The 27,585-nt window shown below is 39.2% G+C and overlaps 1 protein-coding gene across 16 annotated transcripts in view; it reads left to right on the forward strand.

Annotated features, from left to right (window-relative positions):
- Positions 1-27,585, forward strand: part of PIK3R1 (phosphoinositide-3-kinase regulatory subunit 1) — a 959,753-nt gene that overhangs the window by 445,487 nt on the left and 486,681 nt on the right. For 12 of the 16 annotated variants that reach the window (XM_079916403.1, XM_079916423.1, XM_079916421.1 and 9 more), the window contains exons 2-4: positions 7,377-7,494; positions 16,161-16,285; positions 22,359-22,497. The gene's annotated coding sequence lies outside the window, so the exon portion shown is untranslated. Of the gene's footprint in view, positions 1-7,376; positions 7,495-16,160; positions 16,286-16,637; positions 16,660-22,358; positions 22,498-27,585 lie in introns of those variants that run through there. The other 4 variants (XM_079916424.1, XM_079916400.1, XM_079916404.1 and 1 more) reach the window with 2 other exon arrangements.

Genomic DNA, 27,585 nt, shown 5'->3' on the forward strand with positions numbered 1-27,585 from the left:
TGAAACACTTCCCATTTAATATACCTACACACAAACATCCACTCAGCTTCACAAAAATCTCCCTGAAATGCTGAGGCCCATTCATTGACTCCAAGTTGAAACATCCTCTTCATCAGAACAATGTAAGATTTAAGTGTCACTTGATGTTGCTTTGTTATTCATTTTTTGCTTCTAGTTATTCATATTTAAAAACCTATCTCAACCGAGAATTTGTTGGGTTTTTGTTCCTCTGTATGATGCAAACATTTAGTTTTATCCATTGCATTCTCCTGGGGACAACTACCATTACCTGTTATTTCCCAGTTAATACATCTTTGTTGAGAACTTATTCTCTGCCTAGAACCCTGGCAAGCACTCTCCTGGGTGGATGCTCTCTGGGGAGTGTTGACAGGCAAAATAAAGGTCTTCACCCTTTGTGCCCATCACCACGTTTTGCCCTCTGTCTTCTTTATCTTTCAATATTATTCCTCGCGACCCCTGAACCACCAGTGAAACCATTCACTACTGCCCAAGTATCCATGTCTATTTTTCCCTCAGCCATTTCCCTTTCCACACAAAGTGGATGACCAGATGCATTGCCCCAAACTCTGCCCACTAGCAGGATTTTTCCTCACTGTCCTTTCCCTGGATCATCCCTGAGTAACACTGTACTACAATAACAGTCCATTTTCATGTGTGCCCACATTTGAACTGACTCATCTCTGAATAATCTCAGTCTTTTTCTTCCTCCTTCAGCTGGTCTGAAGGACTCCCATGTGGTCATAGATGTGAGCTGAGAGAGAGAAGCCAGTTAAATAGTGGTTGATGACATGGCAATCTTGACCAGTTGATTGTACAGCTTACTTGTGTCTGTGGCCTTGCTCATCTCTGATCCTAGATGTACCATTTCCATCTTACGATTGCTTTTGAGACTGCATGATCTATGGCTTGGTAAACAAAACCTATCTATAATGGACAGCTGTGGCTTCATAGTCACTTCATGGTCTGGTTAGAAGCTCAGTCTTTACCAGGGCCCGGTAGCATAGCAGGAGCTGTATTTTGAATGGTGTATGTGGTTCTAGACTTTAGATGGCAGGGCCTTGCTCCAGAACCGTAATGGTCTACATTGTGATTTCCCTGTAAGGGCTGGCGATGAGCTCCACAGAATATTTCTTTTTGATACCAGTGCCTCTAGTACCATAGCATCTGCTGGATTTTGTGGTCCAGGGTACAGGGATGATTATCCCATGGACTGCATTTGCTACTTTATTTTCCACTTAATGCTCTCAGTCTTAGTGTTACTTAGTAAATGGATTGGAGCAGTATTCCCAGGTGTGAAACATGCTGCCTCTAGAACCTGTGTTTCCTTCATAGTGACAGAAGAAGCAAGATGCAACAATCTGTCCCTTGGAGGAATGTCTAAGCATGCCCTGGACCTCCGGACACTTAAAAACCTCACTGATGTAGAGGAAATTCAAATCTTTATAGAGTTTACCTCGCACCCTCAGGAACAAAGGTATTTTGCAATAGCCTTCAAGTCCAATTAACATGCCATGTATTCTGTGAACCAACGTGATATTCTGTGGAATATCCAGATGGTTCTGGTCCCTTCATACCACACTATGACAGAGGGTTAGAGAATTGATGGAGCCCTGAGGCAAGATCTTAAATATTGTCGTTCCTGCATGAATGGGAATTGCTTCTGATCCTCCTTCTTTGATAAGATTGGAAAAGAAGTCATCTGCCCAATTATGTTCCTGAGGATATGTCGATCTGTTTGAGTAGAAATACCACAACTGACATAGCATCTACAGTTAGGGCTAATGCTTGGCTGAGTTAGTGGAAGTCCAGTATCATCAGTGGGGATCCATCTGCTTTTTGTAGGGGCCAGACTGGTAAATTCAATGGAGAAGCGAAGGTGACCATCCTCTAGGTCTTTAAGGGTAACACTAACCTCTGACAATCTACTCAGGATGCAAAACTCTTTTTGATTCACTCTCTTGGATAGAGGAAGGGGCAGTTTCATAAACTTCTACTTTGCCTTACCCACTATAATAGCTATTTCACCACAGGGGCCAATGTAGGGTTTCTGCCAACTTCTAAGCATGACCATCCATGCTGAAGGGTCCACCAACTGGACCCTCTGAGCCAAACATGGGACATGATCCCATTTATTACCTGGCAGTCAGATGCCAGCTCTCTAACAGGGACTATGATGATGCTTTAAGTCCTAGGCTAGCAACAGTAACACAGAACATTTCCCAAGGAGTTCTTAGAATGTCTGGTTATCCCCTTTCCTCAGTGTGTTGTTATCCAAGGTAGATGTTGTTCCATTCCAATTGGGAGACTCATTCCTGTACACTCTTGCTATTGATACTGCAGGGTCCTTTCTGATCAGAACATGGCTTCCCTTTCTGTCAGTGAGTTCAAATCTGAGATATAGGCCCAAGTTTAGAAATTGATGTTGGTGAAGCAGACTGATTGGGATTGAGTATTCAACCTTCTCTGAGCTCTACTATCCTGATAATTAAGTTCTGAGCCTGGTTCTCGGATTTTTCTGTCCTCAGTTATTAGAAATGAATCTCTTTCTATGCTGCCAGTAAGACCCTCTGACTTTCACATTTTGTCTTATGTTGGGGATTAATCTTCCTCAGCAATTTGCTGTCTTTATCCTAATACATAGCACAAGAGCAGCCATCCAATTTCATAATCTCCATGATTTCTACTTCCCCCATACTCCTCAAACTCTCCTCAGATCTTGCACCAACCAGTGCACTCTTTTTAGCTGGTATCTCATTCCAGTTTGCCACTTGGTAATAGCATTAATAACTGCACCAGTACTACCCACACACACTGGGGGCTCTGAGTCCTCAGCCTGTCACTAGTGATGGGGTTCTCATTGGCAGCTGGCTGGCAAATAATCTAGCTCAAAAATTCCAGTTTAGAGGCTGCTTCCTAGGACCACGTTTGGTATCAACTCTCTTTTGTCAATTCCCCAGAAAATAGACTCTGAGATAAAGATTTGTATGCAAGAAGTTTGCAGGGGAAATGAGAGAAGTAAGACTGTGAGAAGGAGAAATTGAACTCCAATGTAGTTGCAATAGAGGCCTTAGCAGGTCTCTCTGGGATCTATGGCACTGTGATGATATGTCAGGGACTTCCCAAATTCAGGCTAGGAGGTCGCCAGAACCAGTCACTGGATTCTGGCCGCCTCCAGGGAAGGTATGTTAACTTGGGTGAGTCAGGTCCCTTTGTCCACAAGCAAATACTGTATGGAGCTGAGACAGCTGCGAGCCATCAGCAGCCAACATTTCTGGCAACTGAGGGGATGAGTGCCTTGGTCCTGAAGAGGGCATCTGAATGGTACAGGACAGTATACACTACATTGTGATCCAACTATAAAGATCCCAATGAATGCTACTGCAATTTTAGTCTTCTGTTGCATTTTAAGATTGCAAAATTTATTTTAAAAATCAGCGAAAGACAGGGCTTCCCTGGTGGCGCAGTGGTTGAGAGTCCGCCTGCCGATGCAGGGGACACAGGTTTGTGCCCCGGTCCAGGAGGATCCCGCGTGCCGCAGAGTGGCTGGGCCCGTGAGCCATGGCCGCTGAGCCTGCGTGTCCAGAGCCTGTGCTCCACAACGGGAGAGGCCACAGCAGTGAGAGACCTGCATACCGCAAAAAAAAAAAAAAAAAAAAAAAAATCAGTGAAAGACAAAGAACCAGAAATCTAATGGAACAAGAAAATATCCTGCTGGGGCAATATAAGCAAAATCTTTGTTTAGGGATAAGTCACATTTCTTCTGTTTTATCTAAGAATTATCCCAGCTTTTGAAAAGGGAAGCATGTGTTTGAAATATTAAATAAACTATCTGCAGGCTGTGAGGGTAAAGGCTACTAGAAAGTGCTAGAGATTTTTGGGGGGTTAATTGTGCACTCCTCTAGTTATTCTTCAACAGAAGTTCCAGTTGTACTTGTCAAAGGTATAAAGTTTCTTTGAATGATGAAATCTTCTTTTCCCTTCGCTTCTGCTTTCCCCTTCAGTTCTCCCTGCTCCATCAGCATTTATCTCTGTGTGAGTCTATTAAGATGCTTTCTAGGGTGGACACAGAAAAATTAAGAGCCTATCAAGAAACTATAAGGAATAAATAATAAACTTTAAATTTATTTATTTAAATAAATAAATAAACTTTATTTATTTATTTACTTATTTAAACTTACTTTATTTATTTTTTAAAATTTTTGGCTGCATTGGGTCTTGGTTGCTGTGCGTGGGCTTTCTCTAGTTGCAGCGAGCGGGGGCTACTCTTTGTTGTGGTGCACAGCCTTCTCATTGCGGTGGCTTCTCTTGTTGTGGAGCACAGGCTCTAGGCATGCAGGCTTCAGTAGTTGTGGCGTGGGCTTTAAGTAGTTCCTTAAACAGATGATTAAGGAAGTTGAGAAATTAGATTTTACTAACATTTTCACACTCTGCGAAAGTCCAGGGAACATGATATGCCAACCATAGGAGAAAGCCCTATCGAACACTCAGCAACTCACCTCTGGGTCTATCAACCAAAATGTTGGTTAGATGCTTCTTTTGCCAAATTCTTGAAGATTTGAGAGAAAAATCTGAATTGTATCTCCATGACTTTACGGTGGGAGAAAACCCTCTGAGACATTATATGAATGTAGAAACAAAGTCCTACAGATACATGTACATTATGCTAATAAGAAAATACCTAGATGTAGAACTGAGGAGGGTCATTTCTTTTACACACACACACACAAACATACATACACATATTCTCCAGAATCAATTGAAAAGTTGACAGATCAACCACTGACAGCCAAAAACCTCTAAAATATGTTTTAAATCCTAAGAATAATTACTATTCTTAGCATAATGTAATGTCCTCAGCCTCTGACAGCATAGATCTCATTGTTAAGTACCTTGGCCTTTATTATGTGAAGAATACTCAAGGAAGCAAGAACCCAAGGATAGTAAATCAGGGGTTGTAAACTGCCATTCCATCAATGAAGTCTGATCCACTGATTTTTCTTTTGGTTTCTAGTATCTATTAATATTCTGAAAAATCAGAAACCTCAGCAACACTGAGCTTGCCTATATGAACCATGGCTTCCCCATTTCTTTCCAGCTCTCTCCCATGTGCCCTTTTCACTCTATTGAGAGACTTGAATGCAACCCTAAGAAAAAATATCAAAACAGCTAACAAGGCAATTAGTAAACACAGGTTGCAAGAAGTTAAGGATGAATTATGTTGTTGCTTACCGAAGCCTAAGGATGTGACCAAGAGAAATAACTAAATAAAAACCTTGTTGTACAAGGCCTCTTATGTAAAGTCACTAATTTGATCATTATCCATTACATGTGTTTGATAAATTAGACAATATGTTCACCTAAAGAAAGACAATGCCCTCTAGACACCCATGTTGTAGATGTTGTCATATAATGACATAAACACGCTTTAAAACAAGAAAAAAACAAAATTAGTATTTTGTTCTAAGTAAATAAAATAAAATAGAACATTCATGAACAATTACAAACAAGTTCTTTCAAGTTACGAGATTATTAGCTGGGGCGTATGAACCATCAATTCTAAGGGAGCAGTCACTTGGTAATTGTATTTAGAACACTCTTATTAACTTAGACCAATTCCAGGAATGAGTAGTAGGAACAAGCACAATTAGCATAAAACTAGAGAGCTGTACTTAGGAGGAGGAACTCAGAAAACGCAGCTCTGTAGGATGGTGGAGACTTCAGGGAATCCATGGGGTTAGAACATGCAAAGTAGTTGCTTTTGAAGGCCTTAGAACAGTTAAGCCACTGGTATCATGTGTTACAGGGGTAGCATCAGGTTCCTGGCAAGCTGGCCTGGAATGAAGGAAGCAATTACATCATGACATTTGCCACACCATATGGCAGGTGGAGATATCTCAGGATGCCATCCAACGGCTCCTCCGCACAGGAACTCTTCTAGTGAGCGTCACTTGATACACGAAGCTTGTGAAGGAGTTCAAATTCTCGTAGATGATTATATTATCCAGATAAAAAGGCAAGACTACAACCTGAGAACTTTGCAAGAGCCAAGCCAAGAAAGAAATGCTATGTATAGTGAGAATGAACTAGAAGTTAGAGGCCCAACCAAAGCCATAGAAACTATGGGCAATGGATCAATATTTACTGATCTCAGATTGAAGTAGCTAAGGATGGGGGACGAGGTCAGATTGGTGCTTAATATTACTTCTGTCTCTATCATTATTTTCATCACACTAAGCATAATTATTCTTTATCATGAACTTATTATATGCCAGGCGCTGTGCTTTCTGCTTTTCCTATTTTAGGATGTTTAATGAACATTTGCTGAATGAAAGGGCGAGTTAATTCTTCCAGCCATCCTGCAGGGATTACAGATGGGAAGTTAAGCATCTTGCTCAAGGTGCCACTGCAAATAGGCCAAAAAAAAAAAAAAAAAGCTAAAAATCAAATCCAGATATGCCTCATTACAAAATCCATGAATTCTATACTCATGGTTTGTGCTAGAAGCTGAAGAAAGATTGAAGTTATAAGTCAGCAGCAGCCACTCAAAGAGTAGTATTAATGTGCAATAAGAGAGAGAAAGAGAGTAGCTGAGCAGGCTCAACAAGGAGAGTCTAAACAAGGGCTAGAGACCTAGAAGTGTAGGAGAGGGGGAGGTGCAGCCAGGCAGAGGCTTAGTAAGATGGCTGTGCTGGACCTGGCATAGGTGCTCGCCCTCTGACTTTGGACATGAAGAATCTGCCTGTCAGTAGTCATGGTCTCTCATGGGTTCTGGCTTCACATCTCTAGCTACTGCTCTCTATAGGATGTTCTATTCTGTGGCTGAGAAGGTTGGGGGAATGAATGGGAGGTTTGTGAAGTACAGCTGTGGTCCTAGGTGCAGGTCATCCTTGACTCTGAATGTCCAGGTTGCTGAGGTTCTCAAAGTCTGGGGTTTACATAAGGTTTTCTCTCACTTTATGCATAGAATGAGCTCACAGGAAGGGGTGGTCCAAGCTGCCAGCACTTTTAATCTCTGCTTCTATCCCTATGGACTTTCATCTGTAGCCAATTGTGGGAATTATGAGCTGGGGAGGTGGGGACTCATTTGGCATTATGTCTGGAATTCATCACCACTCTCTACCCCTTGCTTTAAGAATTTTCAAACAGCTCTTCCAAGAATAACCCAGCAAATATGTTTATTTTCCAGGAATGGGGACCCTATCTGTCCCAGCCAGACAGCATTTTGTCTCACCCCATGCCAGTAGACATCACTGCAGAGTCATATATATTATTATGTCAAGCAGCTAAGCCATTAGGTACAAGATTGGGTACAAGAGTTGATCTGCTACCAACACTATTTTCCTAATGTCATCTAGTGTAGGACAAAAGCAAGAAGAATTTGAAGCTAAGCCAGTGGACTTTGTTTGACAAATCCAGCTGATTCTCAATTATCCTGACTAATGAGGCACAGAAATTGCCTGAGAACAATGATGGGTAAGTCTCAAGCTGTATTCAGCAAAGCACATCACCTATAGGAGGGTTACGACAAAGCCACAAAAAGGGTATGTGCCCCTGGATATAAGTGGGACAACTAGACTGGGTTTTGAACTTATATTTCCAAGTCATACTAATGCACTAAATTGCAGGAAAACAGATGGACTTAACTTCAGAAAACCAAGGAAAGCTTCCAGAGAGCCTAATTGAACAGATTGCTATAGCCATATAAATAGGTCAAGTAGGAACTCATGCATGTTCCAGGGAAAACTCTGAGATTGTGTGTGCGTGTGTGTGTGTATGTGTGTGTATAGTCAGCTAAGCAGAAACTGATAGAAACCATTTTTTCTGGAGGATGTATTGCTGTGCCATGGATGTGACTGTGTATCAAGATCCTTCTGATACTTGCAGTAACTGACTCTTTGGGAAAAGATCTAAGTTAGCCTCAACAATCCCGAATTCCATACAAGTATTGCTAGGGTTATAGAGAAGCTCTGTGTTTTGACTCTAGAATGCCAGCAAAGGAAAAGGCAACATGTTAAAACAATTCTCTACTAAATTCCAAGCATGGGAGCATTTCACCTACTTCATCATAGAAATCTGTTGCAATTATTACTAACAAAACCAAGTGTCTTCTATTAGTTAAGTCGTTCCAAAGGAGCACACATTTTTTCAAATTACCATGGCTTCCTCCCCTCTTGTAGCCTACTGTAATTTTTTCCACAAGGGTTATTAAGTAATTTTGTTTGTTTAAAGCGGCCCAGAAAGTGTCCCTTCCAAATATTGTTCTTTTAAATTTTTATTCAGAGTAGAGTATGTTGAATGATGCCTCATTGTTAGATCAACCTTCTTAATCCCATTAAATAATGCAATCATAGCGGGGTGGGTGGGGTGGCAGGAGAATGCAGGGGGGCAGATATATGAAAAAGGTGTCCACATCCTCATAGTGGAAGTCGATCATTATGGCCTCTCCCAAAGAGGGAATCACAGGCTGATTTTTGCCTTGGCATTGCCTGAAAGTAACCCTTGATGGACATCTGGGCCCTGTCGCCTCTCACAAAGTCTTTGTCTCTGGACTTTAGACCCACCTCACTCATGTCACTATCCATGCCTTTGCCTCTACTTCAGCTTCCAGGGAAGCTCAGGCTGGTCCTTTTAGAAGCTATAGAATGAACTCCTTTACTGGGCAGGGCCTGCTGGCCCAAAGCCCCAACCAAGTAGCTCATTGTATGGTTCCTCCCCTCCTGCCAAGCCTTCCATTTTCCTTATTTTACCTTCTTCTAAACTTGGTCTTGCAATACGAATGTGGGAGTGCTGGAAATCCAGTCAAAGGAGCCTTCAAAAAGGTTATGTGCAGTTGAGTAGTGTAATTTGTCTAGTCTCTGCTTATCATTTACTGTGGCTTTCTAGGGGTCAAAGTAGTCAAGCATTTGGGGACTTGGCTGTCGAGGACAATAATTATAGAAGGTATGACCTTGGAATTTGGGAGGTGGGGTGGGAAGAAAGATGTGTCTTTATTCTTAATGATGAGTAATTATTATTTAGTGCACAATGAACAACTGGCCTAGTTTAGCCTTTTCTCTGGGTTCTCAAACTATAAGTTATTTTTAAGTTATAGGTTATAGCCCATTATTATCTCATGAAATAAACTTATTGAATCATGACCAGAGTTTTTAAATAATAGAATGTATCAGTAGTAAGGGTGTGTTCTTTTACATACATATGTAGGAAATGAGTGTGTACTGGATCAAAATGTAAAATACATTTCCTACCATAGATTGAGTTAAAAAAAAATAAAAGCCAAGGTTCTACATCAATACTCACATATTCAGAGATCTGCAAGGACCAGGCAGATAACACACATTTTTGCTTAGGCCAATACCAGTTAGAATAAGGCTGTGAGCACAGTAGATTACTGGAGAGCTCATGCCCCATCTAAAGTTATGAATGATTCAGTATTTTAAAATGCAAAATCCACTATGCAGATCTAATTCAGTTGGGAAGAAGCCAATAAGCATGTTGTCCAATTATAAGATGCAGTTGACCTCCGGAATAGGAAAAAGGTAAAAGTAAAAATGGAAAATGTAAATTTGTGGCTGCTGAGAATAGTCAGAACATGACTCCTGATAGGTCTTAGGGTATTTCAGAAACAAGGAAAGATGAGGGAAAAGCATGATCTCTGTGTGATCATTTTTCCTTGGCCTTAGAAGAAGAGTATGATGGTAGAAATAAATTTGAGTCTTAATTCCAATACTTCTTCATTTTCTATGTGATTTTGGACAAGTTACTTAAATGATCTGGCACTCAGTTTCTTCATTTGTAATATGGGAATATTAATACCTATTTTATAGTGAAGATTACAGATAATGTATTTTAAATATGCAGCATTAGCGCGAACGATAGTGTTAAGTGGGCACTTTAATTATCATTCTGTTATCTCCTGAAGAGTAACATAATTTCAGCTAATTTTAGTGATTAACTAAATAAATTCAGAAAGGGAATTACAAAAGATTTTATTTTCACTCTGGTTTTTGACAAATCCTTTGAATATTTTAATCAATCACATAGTGGGAAGATATGTACTGGTTTGGGAGGACTATTTGACAATATCTATTAAAAATATTTCTAAAAATCTCATATAAAGCCTCAAAAAATTTAAAAGGATTGAAATTATACAAAGTATTCTCCCCAGCCACAATAGAATGAAAGTAGAAATCAAAACACAGAAAGGAATGTGAGAAATTCATGACCATGTGGAAATTAAACAACATATTCCTAAATAACAAATTAATCAATGAAGAAATCAGAAAAAGTAATAGAAAATAGACTGAAAAGAATGAAAATGAAGACACAAAACAAAAATTTATAAAATGCTGTTAAAAAAATACTTAAGAGGGGAATTTATAGCTGTAAATACCTATATTAAAAAATAAGAAATATCTCAAATCAATAACCTAAACACCTACCATAAGACAATGGAAAAAGAAGAACAAACTAAACCTAAAACAAGTGGAATGAAGGAAATAATAAAGAGTAGAGTGGAAATTATGAAATAGAGAATTACAAACAATAGAGAAAATCAACAAAATAAAAGTTTGATTCTTTGTAAAGATCAACAAAATTGACAAACCTATACCTAGACTGACCAAAAAAACAGCAGAGAGAAAACTCAAATTACTAAAGTCAGAAATAAATGAGATGATATTATTACCAACTTTACAGAAATAAAAAGGGTCCTAAAAGAATACTATGAAAATACCATAAATACTATACTATAAATTGGAAAACTTAAATGTAATGGATGAATTCCCAGAAAAACACAACCAGCTAAATAATCAAGAAGAAATAGACAATCTAAATAGATCATAACAAAAGAGATTGAATGAGTAATCAAAAAACTCCTCACAAGGAAAAACCCAGGCCAAAACAGCTTTACTGATGAATTCTACCAAATATTTAAAGAATTATTAGTAATTATTCACAGATTCTTCCAAAAAATGGAAGAGGAGGGAACACTTTCCAAATCATTCTCTGAATCCAGTATTACTCTGATGTCAAAACCAAAGACATCACCAAAAAAAACCCAACAAAAACCCAGGATTCTACAGCCCAGTATCTCTCATAAATATAAACACAAAATTCCCCACACACACAAAAAATAGTAGCAAACTGAATCTACCAACATATTAAAAGGATATACACCATGGCCAAGTGGGATTTATCTCAGGAATAGAAGGTCAGTTTAACACCTGAAATCAATTAATGTAATATACTATATCAATAGAATAAAGGACAAAAACAACGTGGTCTTCTCGATAGATGCAGAAGAGGCATTTGACAAAAATCCAACACCGCTTCATGTAAAAATATTCAAAAAACTAGGAATAGAAGGTCACTTCCTCATCCTGATAAATGCTATTTACAAAAATCCCTACAACTAACATTATACTTATTTATAGTTGACATGATCTTGTAGCTAGAAAATATAAAAGAATCCCCCAAAATACTTAGAGGTAATAAACAAGTTCAGCAATTTTTCAGGATACAAGATCAATATACAAAATCAATTGTTTTTCTATATACTTACAATCCAAAAATAAAATTAAGAAAACAACTTCATTTACAATAACATCAAAAAAGAATAATACTTATGAATAACTATAACAAAAGAAGTACAAGACTTGTACATTGAAAACATATTGTTGGAATAGAATTTAAAGGATGTAAGTAAATGAAAAGACATCCTATGTCCATGGATTAGAAGGCAGTATTATTAAGATAGCAATACTCTCCCCATTGATCTACATACTCAGTACAATCTCTGTCAAAATCCCAGCTGGCTTCTTTGCAGAAAATGACAAGCTGATCCTAAAATTTGTATGAATATACAAGGGACCCAAAATCCCAAACTGTATTGGAAAGGAACTAAGTTGAAGGATTTACACTTCCTGACTGCAAGACTTACTGCTAAGCAAATGTAAGCAATACCATGTCATAGTGATTAAGGATAGATCAGTGGACTAGAATATAGAATCCAGAAACAAATCCCCACATTTACAGTAAATTGATTTTTGAAGAGGGTGCCAAAACAATTGAATGGAGAATGAAGAGTCTTTTCAGCAAATGGTGCTAGGACAACTGGAAATTCATATGCAAAAGAATGAAGTTGGACCTCTACCTTACCCTATATACAAAAATTAACTCAAAATGGATCAGAAATCTAAATGTAAGTCAAAATTATAAAATGTTAGAGGAAAACATGGAGGTAAATTTTCATGACCTTGGCTTTGGCAATGGCTTCTTATATATAATATTAAAAGCAAAAGTGAAAGAGAAAATAGTTAAACTAGATTTCATCAAAATTAAAAACTTTTTTGCTTCAAGGTCACCACAGAGAAAGTAGAAAGACTGAATGGGAGAAGATATTTTAAATCATGTATCTAACAAGGAATTTATATCTAAAATATATAAAGAACTCTCACAAATCAATAATATAATGATTAAAAATAGGCAAAGGATCTGAATAGAAATTTACCCAAAGAATATATACAAATGTCTAACAAACACAGGAAAGGGTGCTTAACATCATTTTCTTTAGGGAAATGCAAATCATATTATGAGATGCCACTTGACACCCACTAGGATGACTCTAATCAAAAAGATAATAAAAAGTGTTGGTAAGGAGGTAGAAAGAATGGATACCTCAGACACTGCTGGTAGGATTTTTTTTTTTTTTTTTTTTTTTTTGCAGTATGCAGGCCTCTCACTGCTGTGCCCTCTCCCGCGCGGAGGACAGGCTCTGGACGTGCAGGCTCAGCGGCCATGGCCCACGGGCCCAGCCGCTCTGCGGCATGTGGGATCCTCCCGGGCCGGGGCACGAACCCATGTCCCCTGCATCGGCAGGCAGACTCTCAACCACTGCACCACCAGGGAAGCCCTGCTGGTAGGATTTTAAAATGGCACAGCCACTTTGGAAAACAGTCTGATAGTTTCTTAAAAGGTTAACCATGAAGTTACTATATGAACATATATCAAACTATTAACAGTAGTTTCTTCTGGGATGAGGAGGTCAGTAGGTGGATGGGTACTAGAACAGAGGAAGTGGGATGAGGGAACTGTCACATTTCACTGTATAAAGGTCTGTTTTGTTTCTATCTTTTCAATAATTTAGTATTTATGTATTCCCAGTATAAGACAAAAACAAATAGAAAGCTACATAAGATGGATGTAACACATGGACCAAGTCCCAAGGCACTTCATCAAATTGATGTAATAATCTTACTGATCAGAATACACTGTACTATGAATGCAGAATTCACATGCTGTTGGCTACCTTTGTTAGAGCAGAGTTACATTCTATGTGACATTTACTTTGGTAGGAAAAGGGATATGGCATGCTTTGACAAATGTTCTGTCTGGTGCATGTTCAGGCTTTTGTATTTGCTATTCTCTCTGCCTGGAATGCTCTTCCTACAAATATCCACATGTGGTCCTCCCACTTCTTCAGATCTTTGCTCAGATATTTTCTTCTCAGCCAAGTCTTGCCTGCCTTCCCTACTTTGAACTTGAGTATTCAACTCAATCCCCGTTAGTCCCCATTGCCCTTCCTTGCTTTATTTTCCTCCATAGCCTTTTCAGCCATCGGATACCCTACAGTTTCACTTACTTGTCTAATGTCCACTTCCTCCATCTCACTGAAGGTAGGAACATCTATCAGATATTTCATGGCTGTAACCCTGGATCTAGAATGATATCTGGCACATAGCATGTGCTCAATAAATTTTTGTTGAACCAATGAAAGAATGATTTAATAATTGCACTTAAATAAAGGAAACTATGCTTGTGGGAGCTACTGGCACAGCTGGGATGGAAAAGCATTGTCTCTCTGAACTCTCATCACCGAATCTTGCCCATTGAGTGAAATAATTTAAAAACTGGATATAGATGGCAGCAAGGTTTCCAAATTTTCTTCCATTGGTCAAAACCCCCAGTTGCTCTCATTCACCCACGATTCATCACTGACACTCACAAAGAGGGGAAAAATGAGAGCAGAAATGTCATTTCCCTTTCTCCCTACTTTTAGTCAAGCTGAAATAATCTGAAACTTATTGGGAACATGAGACTTCAGGCATTTCAAAGCTTAACTTCCAGATCATTAGAGCATTGTATCACCCATCTGAATTTGGACTTGAGATTAACATTATTTCTATACTAAGCTGATTTTTCCATCCATCCATTAACGTTTCCTTCTTAGTGAGCCTTTATTTAAATCCACATTTCTTTTTCCTTCACTATTCCCTGAGTATGTCTGAACATGAAAATACTTCCTTTAATTGACAAGTCCAACAAACCAAGATAAAGTATAGCAATGAGTGGGTTCTTAGATCCTTCTCTGTATGTGAGTATACTAAGCTTGAAGGCACAAAGCGTTAAACCGTTTTTGAGAGCACGTTGTATTTTTTATTTTAGTTCTTTTTCCGCAGGAGGACTCTCTGAATGTATAATGCAGGGCCAGTTTTGGAAGACCAAACATAGAGAAGAAAGAGGAGATTAAAGAGGATTAGCAGCAAAGACACCTAAAAGAAGAGCACCCGTGGGTGGAATGGGAGGTGTTCATTGATTAAGAGTTGGAAAAACTAATTTCTTTCCTATAGTTCCAAGGGATTTCATAGCAACAGAGGAGAACAGAGTCCTAGTCCTTTAAAACCATGAGGCACCACTTTGTCTGACATATTTCTTCGATATCTTCCAAGGTACATGGAATATAGGTATTCCAAAATGGGTGAAAGAGAAATCTTCCTTGTCATTGTTTAAAACCCCTCCAAGGAGACTCTGAATTCTGTTAGAAAGACAAACCATTCTTCTTCCTGTAGGAGCCTAAGCTCTTCAGATCTCATCTACATCTCTCTTGTTTCCATTTAAATTTAGTGCCTCCTCTGTAGTGCTTAGAGTAAAGAGAGAGGCTCCCCCTCCCTGGGAAAACTGAAGTTTCCCACTGGCCCCCAGCTCCACATGGGATGGGGCATGGCTTCACGCCACATGATTTACCCTGAGGTGCAAAAAACAGTGTTCTGTAAACAGTTCTAACAACTATTATAAAGTACTAAGGCTGCTCTCCCAATCAGGTCCCTGATAAGTTGAGCATTCCTTGCCCTATCATAACAGAGCACATGTTGCCTGCAGGTCTAGCTGTGAAAATGACAGAGCAATGCTCCCAAACAGGTTGGGTGGTGAACATGGGCCCCATGACTCACCCTTACCATAGTTCTAACAGACAGGCTTTGGAAAGCAGGCTGGTTAGGGTCTGCTAGGTGGATTCCATGTGCTGCTCCGTCCTGTCTGAATTGCTCAGAAGGAGTCTCGAGCCCTGTGTGTCTAGGCGGGATGGGAGTGGGGCAGATCAAGAGTGTGGCATCAGAATAGAAGCAGTGATTTCCCAAGTCCTTGGTCAGCTGTGCAAAGCCTAATGTCTCGTTTAGTGCAAGTTTCATGAAGTCAAACCACCAGATCAGGCTTGGGGAGGTTACCTGTTGTTCGGGCTGTTTTTTACCCTTTGGGTTTTGTATAAATTTGAAAACAACAAATAAGACGTGAGCATTTTTCTTGCATACGCTCTGTCATCCTAGTCTCGATTTCAGTAGATTCTACTGTGTCAGCTGAATGGAAGAAATATGCGGCTCATGTCCATGTTTCCATAAGCACATAATATTACTTATACTACAAAGTAGTAATTATTCCGATAAAACGATGAAATATTAATAAAGGTGGAATTATGAGTTTGACATTACCAATGGCAATATAAAGATTATCGATTTTTTTTTTCTATTACTGAAATGGTTTGAATTGTATTCCTTGTCCAAGGCCTCGGGAATTATTAAAATTCCTTGACTACACAAGCGTCTCATGAGATGTGTTAATGAGATTGTTTTCTGATATGCAAAAGTGTTCTGACACAGTTTTTAAATGCATGCTGCACATCCCCAACCAATTATCATACAAAATGCAACTATTTCTCTTTGTCAGTCACTAGCGCCTGAATAGACAGCATTAGACCCAGCTGCATAATTCTGGTTTATTTTTCATGTCTGATACTATAGTAATGTTGTGAGGCATTTACTTAGCAACAGGGGTAAATGTTTGTTTTAAATGTGATTTCCTTTCTTCAGCCTCTTTGGAAATATGCCTAAATTAAGAAACGTGCCTTCAGTTTCTTCAGAAGAGCAAGCACGTGTTTGCACACACACCTCGGCTTGGCTTGTTTTTTCTTCCTCCCTGTGGTGATCGTGATGAGGTGAGTGTTTGTGCTAGCAAAATTCTGGAGTGCGGACAAACTGTGCTGCACTTTTATTAATGCAAGATGGAAAATGTGACCAAAATATTGTAGAAAATCTAATTTATGTCTGCTCAAGCTTTGTATTAGTTTGCTGGGGTTGCCGTAACAAAGTACCTCAAACTGGGTGCCTTCAACAACAGAAGCTTATTGTCTCACAGTTCTGGAGGCTGGAAGTCTGAGATCAAGGTGTTGGCAAGGTTGGCTCCTTCTGAGGGCTCTGAAGGAGAATCTTTTCCATTCTTCTCTCCTGGCTTCAGGTGGTTTGCTGGCAATCTTTGGTGTTCCTTGGCTTGAAGATCTCCACCTTCATCTTCACATGACACCCTCTCTGTGTGTGTGTCCAAATTTCTCCTTTAAGGTACCAGTCATATTGGATTAGGAGCCCACCCTACTCCAGTATGACCTCATCTTAACTAATTACAACTGCAACAAACCTGTTTTCCCATTCTGAGATCCTGAGGGTTAGGATTTCAACATATGAATTTGTAGGGGATACAATTCAACCCATAACAAGCTTCAAATAAATAATAGACTATGTAATTCAATGAACAGATATTAAATTGTAAGTTGATTCTTCAAGATTAGTGTGACATTTGCTTTTCAACTTCTAGTAACTCCCTCAGGACTCTTGTGTCTCCCTTTACCAAGCAGCAGAAAGAAGAGTTATAATTTGCAGCAAAGCCCTTACTGTCCACCGAAGTTCGGTCCAGCCTTTCCCATTACAAGATATTAAAAAGACCTTATTACCAAGTGCTCCTCATTTCAGTCACTGTTGCCCTCAGTGTTTCTATTAATTTTGATAAACATATGAGAGTACATGCTTTGTAAAGGGAAGGGGCAGCCTTCACTGGGAGTCAAGCTTAATCACGGCATAGGTATTAAACTGAGCCCAGAGACCTTTTAAGGTTTGCAAATTCTTACGGCGTAATAAGTTAGGAACTTACAACTCAGCATCGTAAGCTATCTTCCAGACCCTAAAGAATACTGCAAAAGGATACTAAGTTGGAATAGTTATAGGAAATGTCACATTGAGAGACATGGCTGATCAGGACCTCATTCATTGTTGCAAGATGCACAGACTACCAAAATCAGGGATTAGGACTAGAGCCACACAAGAGTTGGTGGGAAGGGGACATGTATTAGTAGGTGTGAGAGAGAGGTTCAGTCTAGCAGGCAGAATAATGTAGAGTCTGAGAGGCCTGATAACAGATAGCAGGTGGCATGCCAGGCTGGCGCAGCCCTGGAGAGGCCCACCTTGGAGTCACAGAGATGGGTGGTAAATCTTGGCCTTGGGAAATTCGGGAGCAGATGGTGATCAGAAACACAGGCAAGCAGTTGAAATTTGAGAGGTCAGACCCAAGCCACAATGCTTCTGGTAGGAATCTTCTGTCAGATATGGTGGAGACCCTCCTCAACACTGGAATTTGTCACTCCTCAGTTTTTGGAGGCGTTGCTCTTTCTCTGTTGGCGTCCTGTCACTCTAATGCTCTCATTCTCCCCGGTTCTCCTGCTTGTTATTCATTCACTAAAACCCTTCTGCTGTGTGTTTCAGGGAGGGAAAGGTGATCGTCACGGGGGCAGATGCAGTAAAGCAGTGGGGAGAGATGTCCGAGTGGGCTGAGGAGGGGGTGGGAGGTAAGAACTAGAGAGTCTTTCTGTGACAGGAAGCGGTTGAACGAGTGGTCTCTGAAAGAGACCGGGCAGTCCTCAGGGTCCTGACTCTTCACCGCCCACACTCACTTTGAAGTCATTTCACTTATATCCTTCCCTTTCAATGCCATCCACACTGATTACTCCTCAACTTGTACCTTCAAACCTGACTTCTCTCCTAAGCCTCAGACTCATGCTTCCGACTGCTTACTTGAGCTCTGCATTTGTATGTCTCCAACAGAATCCATCCCCTGCAAAGTTGCCAGAGGGATCTTCTAAAACTGTAAAGTAGATCATGCCATTTTCTTACTTAAAGGCTTCCAATGGCTTTCTAAAATACTTAGAATAAAATCCAAATTCCTGGGCTTCCCTGGTGGCGCAGTGGCTGAGAATCTGCCTGCCGATGCAGGGGACATGGGTTCGAGCCCTGGTCTGGGAAGATCCCACATGCCGGGGAGCAACTAGGCCCATGAGTCACAACTACTGAACCTGAGCGTCTGGAGCCTGTGCTCCGCAACAAGAGAGGCCGCGATAGTGAGAGGCCCGCGCAACGCGATGAAGGGTGGCCCCCACTTGCTGCAACTGGAGAAAGCCCTCGCACAGAAACGAAGACCCAACACAGCCAGAAATAAATAAATTAATTAATTAATTAAAAAAATCCAAATTCCTTTTTATGGCCCTCAAGGTTCTACATAATTTTCCTCCCTAATCTCACTTCCTATCATTTTCCCGTTCTTTCACTGTGCTCCAGCCACACTACCAAATGTATGTCTGTTGGTTGAGCAAGCTCTCTGATTGTGAACTTGTAGTTCATTTTACCTGGGTGATCATCCTCCAGATCTTCACTTGATTTCCTCCTTCTCCTCACGCAGGTCCAAGTGGATAGGTCACTGCTTCCTCAGTGGCCTTTTCCGGACACACAATTCAAAGTAGCAAAGTCCGCCCAGCCACCCAGACACTCTTTCGCGTTATACTGGTTTACTTGTTTCACAGTATGTATTCTTGCTGATTTGTTTACATCTATATTGCCTGTTTTTACTCCCAACCTCCCATCACCAAATAGACCATAACTCAAGAGAATAGAGACCATGGTGGTTTGTGTTCGTTTTTGCTTGTTTGTTTGGCTCAGCATGGCATTTCCAGTACTCAGGATAGCACCAGGTATGTAAATGTTCCATAGCATTTATTGAATAAGTGACTGGAAATATGCCCAGAATCCAGCCATTTCCTACCACCTCAACTGCTTCTGCTCTGGTATAAGCCACTGTGTTCTCTTGCCTCAGTTACTGAAATAGCCTCCTAATTGATTTCCCTACTTCTGCTTTTGCCTCCCTCAGTCTATTCCCAACACAGCAGTCAGAGTGAACTCATTAAAAAGGAGATAAACACTTCTCTGCTCAAAATTCTCCAATAACGTCTCATCTCAGAGTAAAATCTAAAGTCCTCCCTTTATCCAGATCTTTTGCTACCTCTGATTTTATCACTCTTACTCTCTCCCTTCCTCACTGTACTTCATCTATAGTGACCTCCTTGATATCCCCTGAGGACACCAAGCATGTTTCTGCTTCAGAAAGTTTGTACTTGCTGTTCCCTCTGAGTGTATTTTTCTTCCCCAGACATCCAAATGGCTTGCTCTTCTCTTGGACTTCCTTCAAGTCTTAACTAAAATATCACGTTATCATCAAGACCCTAACAGTCTACCATAATATAAATATTATATATTATATATATAATTTGTATATATTATATATTTATATGTTATAATATAATTATAATAATATAGTCAACACCAGGCCTATCTTGAAAAAAAAAAGTATCAGTAGAGAGTCAAACATTTAGCTCAATTTGATCTGTATCAGAAATCCTGGTATCATTTACTTAGCCTTACAAATTATACTATTTCAGTTCACAAGTAATGAATTTCAGCTATTCAAGATATTGACTGTATTTTGAGATATTCCTCTTGAGAAAAACCCTTGAAATCATTGAAATGGTGTTTATTGACATCATTAGTGTCATGGAGAAATGATTGTTTTCACTTTCCTCATTTCAAAAACTCTTATGACAAATTTCCCCTTGGCTTCCTCATACTTTAATGGAAAAAAGCAAGGTTTTGATACAAGATGCCTATGTATTTGCTCATGAACCGAAAAGATATATGCTTATTGGCTAGAACATAGTAGTATTCAGTTTTCCTCATTTATTTCAATATTAGATCAAGATCAGGAAATATTCTGCCAACTGTTCTCTTTGCAAACAGTAGGGTTCTAATGCTCAAGTACTTTAGTCTCCTTTAATGTTCACAGCAGCATATATAAATGGTGTCCTTTAGTACTGATCCCATACACCTATCTCATGAATTGTATTTAACTCTTTTTTTTGTATTTAACTCTTTGCTAACTATTTTAAAATGTTCTTTCTATACCATGACGTTTCAATATTAACATAATAAAAATATGTTGATCATTTCTTCTTCATATATGCTCCACTTATGCTGAGAAATTATTCAAATTCTATACATCAGTGGTTTTAGCCAAATATGAAGCAAAATATATGCTATCAACTATATAAGCTCTTAAACGTTTTATGCTGTTATATTATTAGTATTTTATTATCAATGCTGTAGCTTCTGAAACTGTCAAATTGTCTCTACATTCCCTGGAATCACCAGAGGTTTATGGATCACACTTGAAGAAACACTGTTACCTCGATGGGGAGCCAATAAAATTGTATTAAAGATTATTTTTTTAAATATATTTAAAGGAAATATGAGTAGGGCAAATGAGGAAAGAAAGAGTAATGGTGGGAGGAGGGAAATAGAGAGCATGTTCTTTTATACACTCATTCTCCCAGTCAAATTTGCCAAGGCAGGAAGTGACATCAACAGCAACCAGAGTCCTATGACCAGGGGACCCTACTCCTCCCACCCTCTCCTCCAGAGGGAACATAAGAAATGGAGAACCAAGTCCACTCAGGTCTATGACCCCAATCTTTCCTTGTTTGAGATTCCTCTCAGAACACGGTACATTCCTCTTCTTTTCTATTGTTGGTAGTTCTCCCATATTGAAATTCTTGGGCAGTGATTTGCACATTTGGGAGGGCTAGAGATTGTCTCCCCCAAATTCATATGTTGAAATCCAATCCCCAATGTGATGGTGTTTGGAAATGGGGCCTTTTGGGTGATTAGGTCATGAGGGTAGAGTCCTCACGAATGGTATTAGTTACCTTATAAAAGAGACCCTAGAGAGCTCCCTGCCCCCTTCTACCATGTGAGGACACAGCAAGAAGATAGCCATCTATGAACCAGGAAGTGATTTCTCACCAGGCACCAAAACTGCTGGAGCCTTGATCTTAGACTTCCAGCCACCAGAACTGTGAGAAATAAATTTCTGTTGTTTATAAGCCATGCAATCTATGATATTTTTCTATGGCAGCCTGGACTAAGGGAGGGAGCAATTGGAGCAGAATGGATACTACCTTTTTGTGCTGCACTAGCTTTTGGCTGTGTGTCTACCCATGGCTGGCCATCCTCACCCCATATCCTAGTGCAGAGTATAACACTCGCCACGTTAATTCAGCTTGACAAGATACTTGACTTTCAACATGCTTTCACATTCATTATTTCATCTGGGTGTGGCTAAACTGCCCTGACCAAGCCAAGGAAACTTCCCCTCTGAGCTGGAAAGAGGTTTATTGAAGGTACAGTTCAGTCACAATACCTCCTCCCCTTGAAGAGAAACATTTACAGAGTTGATGAGGTCTCTGCAAGAGCAGGAAGGATACAAGAGCTTTCTACCATCCTATCCTGTCTATGAAATTTAGTTTTTGCTGAAAGAAAAGACATGGGAGTTTTTAAGAAATGGATCAGGATAAAAATGAAGTTTAGGTCATTAAGAAAGGAAGAAACAGTCCTCTCAAAACATGGGTGCAGCTCAGAAATATTTGACTCATCAGAGTGATAAGACTTGCTGACATGGGCTGCGTGCTCCTCAACTTCACAGAGACTTTCAAGTGCCATACGCCACTGAAAACACAAATTCCGGTTCAGGCATGTAGCCTAAGAGATTCTTGTGTAACCTGTGCTGCAAGGAGCTAAAATCTTTAATCATGTTGATGGAATATGTAAGATTTCACTGAACTGAGACATTTGAAGTAACACTTAAGGACATCTGCGTTTATGCCCCAGACACCCAGGTTCTAGAAGTGGGTTAGGTTTCCTCTTTCTTTATAGGTATCATAGTATCATGGTATAGGTATCATGGGCAAAAGCTGCCTCCTTCCTCCCTCCCTTCCTCCCTTCCTCCCTTTCTTCTTTTCTTCCTTACATCTTTTCCTCCTTTCCTGCCATCCTCACACTCTCTCTCCTCTCTTCTTTCCACAGCTATTTACCACCTATCATGTGGCAAGCTTGATGCTCTACTTCAGAGGTTCTAAGATAATTTGTACATCACTTTGCCTGCCTTAAAGATGCTCATAAACCAACAAAGAGAGGCATCTGATCCATGTGTTATCAACTCAAGGTGAGTCTTCTCTTGCCAATATATTCCTTTTTGTTTCATTAATACAATTCTGCTTCTTTAAAGGAGATTTAAACAGCTGTGAAACCCCATCTTGTTTCACATTCTCAGGGTAAAAAGCACGAATTCAAATTAATGTATGATACAGTTAGTGAACATAAAATATACTTAATTAATGTATTCCACATGTTAATTTGAGCCCTCATTTGGGATGTAGTTTCTTTATATGCATGAAAACTTGAGTTTTCAATGAAACATGAGAGTTTGTGCAGTGATTCAAGCTACTAACAGGGTTATTGAATATAGGAAAATACTTCCTACAAAATAGACTCTAGGGAAACATCAAGCCCTGACTCTGTGATCATTACAACACAGCAGAATAATAAGTAACTAAATGTATGTTACTTTTCCTTGAGTGTCATTTAGGTGGGCAAAATATAAAGTAACTTCAGATCTGGCATATAATTTTCATCAAACTTCAAAATTTGAGACATTTAAAGAAGCAAATTCAGGGCTTCTTTTTCCCTAAATAATGTGAATTTGTTTACCTGAACCCCTTCCCGCAAGTACACAAAGTATAACATTATTCAAAATGTGTAGTTGAGATAACAGGAAAAGTAAGAACAATTCTCAGGTGGCAGGTAATCTGAAAAGCAGAGCACAATCCCATGAGGCACAGCTGAGGTTTCCCTTGGCCGTTAACCCCAGGTGGAAGTGAGTGTGGGGGAAATAGGATGTTAGGACTTTGCTGGTTCAAGCGCCCTAAGAGCTTTTATTTTAAGATCCTCAGGGTTGCAGAATAAATCCTTAAGCCCATGAAGAGAGAACTAGAAACTTTAAAGGGCTGTTCCTGAGTAAAATACAGGACTGAAAATGCTGTGCGCAGTGACACAGGAAGACAACAGGAAAGTTTATCTGTCTCTGCCTGAGTTCCTGGGCAATTTGTATTTTGGGTCTGCTGCAGGCATAGATGTGGGGTTTGAGTTTACACTACCCTCAAGGTCCTCAAGGTTTAGGAATCCTCACAATGAGAAATGAACGCCCATGTGCCCCTGTACCAATGATAATTCTGGGGCACTTGCCAGACACAGAGACCCCACCACTCCAAAGCATACATGCGCCATGACTCCCACCGATGAAGTGCTTCTCAAGTTCAACTTTCACAAGTAAACAATCCAAGATGGGTAAGAAACTAAAGATGGAACAGGGAGCAGCATTAGAAGATCAATATTTTCACGTTACAGCATATTCTAATGGAGAATATAAAATTATTGAGTTCAAATAATTAAAGGTAATGAAAAGAATCAAAACTGTAAGAAATACACAAGAAACAAATATCAAGAAGATTAAAATAAATTAAATGGAACTTTTAAAATTAAGCAATAACCAACTGGCTTATGGAGCATATTAGAAACAGCTGAAGCAAAAATATTGAACTAGAAGATAGATCTAAGGACATTAAGTAAAGCTCAATTGAGGAAGATAAATTAAAAATATGAAAGTGAGATTCAGTGACATGAAGAGAGAATGAGAAGGTCTAATATATGTCTACTAAAAGTTCAAGAGGGAAAAGAAAAAGAATAATGAAGAGTCAAATAGTAACAAGAGGATGGCTGAGAATTTTATAAAATTGATGAAAAGCGTGAATATTTAGGTCCCAGAATAAAAAGTTTTAAGTAAGATAAATAAAGGAAAAACTACTGACAATAGACCCCCTTGTGGTAACAATAGAGCCAGAGTACAATTGGCTAATATCTTCATATTGCTGAAAAAAATAGCTGTCAACCTAGAATTATAAATCAGACAAACTATCAATCAAGAGTGAAAGCATAATAAAGGCAATTTTAAACAAAATGACATAGAGACTTTACCACCCACATACCCTTGCTAAAGCAATTACTAAAGTATTTACCTCAGATAAAAGAAAATTGGACCCAGAAGGAAGAGAGGTTTCCAAAAGCAATAGTGGGCAAAATAATTGGCAAACATAGGGTAAACCTAAACACATGTTAACAATATAAAAATGAAAATAATTATGAACAATGTGAGATTCATAAAAACAAAGTCAAAATAAAAATCTGAGAAAATGACATGTAAGAGAAGGGGGGCCATCAGAGTTAAAGTTTCTAAAGTCTTTATAATATTTGGAAATGTGGTAAAATTCTTGATCCACTTTGAACTTTGTTCAGAAGGCATGCATTTTTAAAATCAAACCATAAACCACAACATCATAAAGATTAAGTGTATAATTTCCTAACCGATGAAAGGAAAGAATGAATTAAGGAATATATCAGTCTAATACTTGTTTTGAAAAGGGGGAAAAAATATGTGATATAGAAAGCATAAAATAAAGTGATAGAAATGAAAACTGTCAGGGATAGAATAACTTTAAATGAATTAACCTCATCAATTAAAAGACAAGGATTACCAGATTGGATTAAGGAAATAGAATCCAGCTACTTGATATTTATAAAAGTTGTACTTTGTCTTATTCTTGTTGTATTAGTCTGTTCTGGCTGCCATAACAAAATAGCAGACTGGGTGGCTTAAACAACAGAAATACCTTTTCTCACAGTTCTGGAGGCTGAAACTCCAAGGTTAAAAAGCTGTCAGGTTTTGTTTCTTTTAAGACCTTTCTTCCTGGGTTGTAGATGGCTGCCTTCTTGCTATATCTTCACATGGACTTTTATTGGTGCATGCATGGAGAGGGAGAGAGAGAGAAGGCTCTGGTGTCTCTTCTCAAAAGGACACTAATCCTGTTGGATCAGGGTTCTACCCTCATGACCTCATTTAAACTTAATTACTTCCTTAGAGGCCTTATCTCCAAATACAGACACACTGGGGTTAGGGCTTCAATATATGACTTTTGTGGGGACAAAAACATTCAGTCCATAACATTGGTCTTCCATAAGTAGAACACAAGGCGAAGAGTCCGATACTAATTGGAATGTGGTAGGGGACGAACAGAGCAGGAGGGTGAGAGGAAAAAAAGGAAGTAAAGCATTGATGAAAAAGAACACAGGTGGAGGACCCACAATACCTGATTTCGAGATTTACTATAAAGCTACAGTAATCAAGGTAATGTGGTCTTGATAAAAGAATAGACAAACAGGCTAATGAACCAAAATAGAGAGCCCAGAAAGAGATCCACACAAATATATCCAATGGATCTTTGACCAAGGAGAAAAGGCAATTCAGTGGAGAAAGCATAGTCTTCTCAACAAATGGTGCTGTGTGTCAACAACTGGATATTGACATGCACGGTAAAAACCTGGGTAAGACCTTACACCTTCCTCAAAAGATAACTCAAGATGGGTCATAGAGATAAATGTAAAATGCAAAGCTATAAAGCTTCTAGAAGAAAACATGGAAGAAAAGTCTGTGAACTTTGTTTTAGAGATGAACTTTTAATTACAACACTAAAACCATGACTGATAAAAGAAAAAAAATTGATAAGCAGAATTTTATTATGATTAAAACACTTCTGCTGTAAGACATGGTTAAGAGAATGAAAAGACAAACCACGACAGATAGATAGGTAGGTAGGTAGGTAGGTAGATAGATAGATAGATAGATAGATAGATAGATAGATAGATAGACTTATTATAAGGAATTGGCTCATGGGGCTATGAAGACTGAGATGTCCCAGGATCTTCAGCTGGAGACCAGGAGAGCCAATGGTATAGCTCCAGTCTGAGTCTGAAGGGCAGACTCTGCTTAAATTGCTGAAGAAAAAAGGTGAGGTAGCACAAATTATAATGCTGAGAATAAAAGAAGGGACTGGAATTTAGATATAATAGATGTAAAAATTCATAAGTAGACACCTTTGATTCTGGCAGTAATGGAGTAATGAGGATCACAATCATCTTCCCACTGTAAATACATATAAAACAAAATATATGAAGAAGCTGTTCCCAGACATTGGATAACAAGCAGCACTGGGCTCTGATCCTCTAGTGAAGGGATGCTGTGAGGCCCAAATTCACCCAGCTCTCTGCCTGAGGGCACTTTCCAGACTAGGACACTTTCCATTCAAACAGGAAGTAGAAACCTGTTAGACAGCAATGATAGGCTTGGATGGAGAATGCAATATGGAGTTTGGGGCTGCTGAGAGAGCTGGAACTTATGGGAGTAGGGTACCAGGAGGATAGAGTTGTGCAGAGGAAGAACCCCCAAAATCTCTATAAGGGTCCTCTGGACTCTTAAGCCGAACAGTAAGCTGTGAATGCACAAAGCAAGACTCAAGGATGCCTGCAGAGAACAGTTTCTAGGAGACAGTGAAGAGATCAGGGATTCCAAGAGTGACACATTAAAACATTAGTGTTCTGACAAGCCAGAGTGGAGAGACCTCATGAACAACCCAGGCATTCAACTGAAGCTTCAAAAATACTTTGCCTTTAGCAGAGCTGCTCTGGCCCCACAGTAAGGGCTATCTAGACTCTTCCTAAAATGTCTAAAATCAAGCTTCAGTAGGATCAAGCTGATCCACCATAAAATTCTACACTCCTTAAAGAAAGACAATATAAGCCAAACTCTCACAATGGAGCCTCCATAAAGTTGACCATATGATAAAAATTTGTTAGACATATATATCAAGAAGCTAGAAAATGTGACCCAAACTTGGATAGAAAACAGTCAATAAAAGCAGCCATAGATGAGGCAGTTGTTGCAATTAGCACACAAAGGCATTAAAACAATGATTAGAAGTATGTTCAAGAACTTAAAGGAAAAGCTGGCCATAATGAGAGGGTGGGCAGGCAGGCTCAGCAGAAAAGCAAAGACTACAGAAAAGAGCCACACAGAAATTCTAAAACTAAAATAATAGTCTCTAAAGTGTTAAAAAATTCTTAGCTGGGCTTAAAAGTAGCTTGAGAACTACGGAAGAAAATATTAGTGAATCTGAAAATAGGTCAATAGAAACGATTCAAATTTAGACATACAGAGGGAAAAAAGTGAAAATAATAAACAAGGCCTTAGTGACCTATGGGACAAGAAGAAAATATATGTATCATTAGATACACAGAAAAAAAAAGGAGAGAGTGGGGTGGAAAAAAAATTTTTGAAGAAATAATAACGGGCGTTTCTCTGGTG

This window comes from Stenella coeruleoalba (assembly GCF_951394435.1).
Source record: "Stenella coeruleoalba genome assembly, chromosome: 3".
Lineage (NCBI taxonomy): Eukaryota > Metazoa > Chordata > Mammalia > Artiodactyla > Delphinidae > Stenella > Stenella coeruleoalba.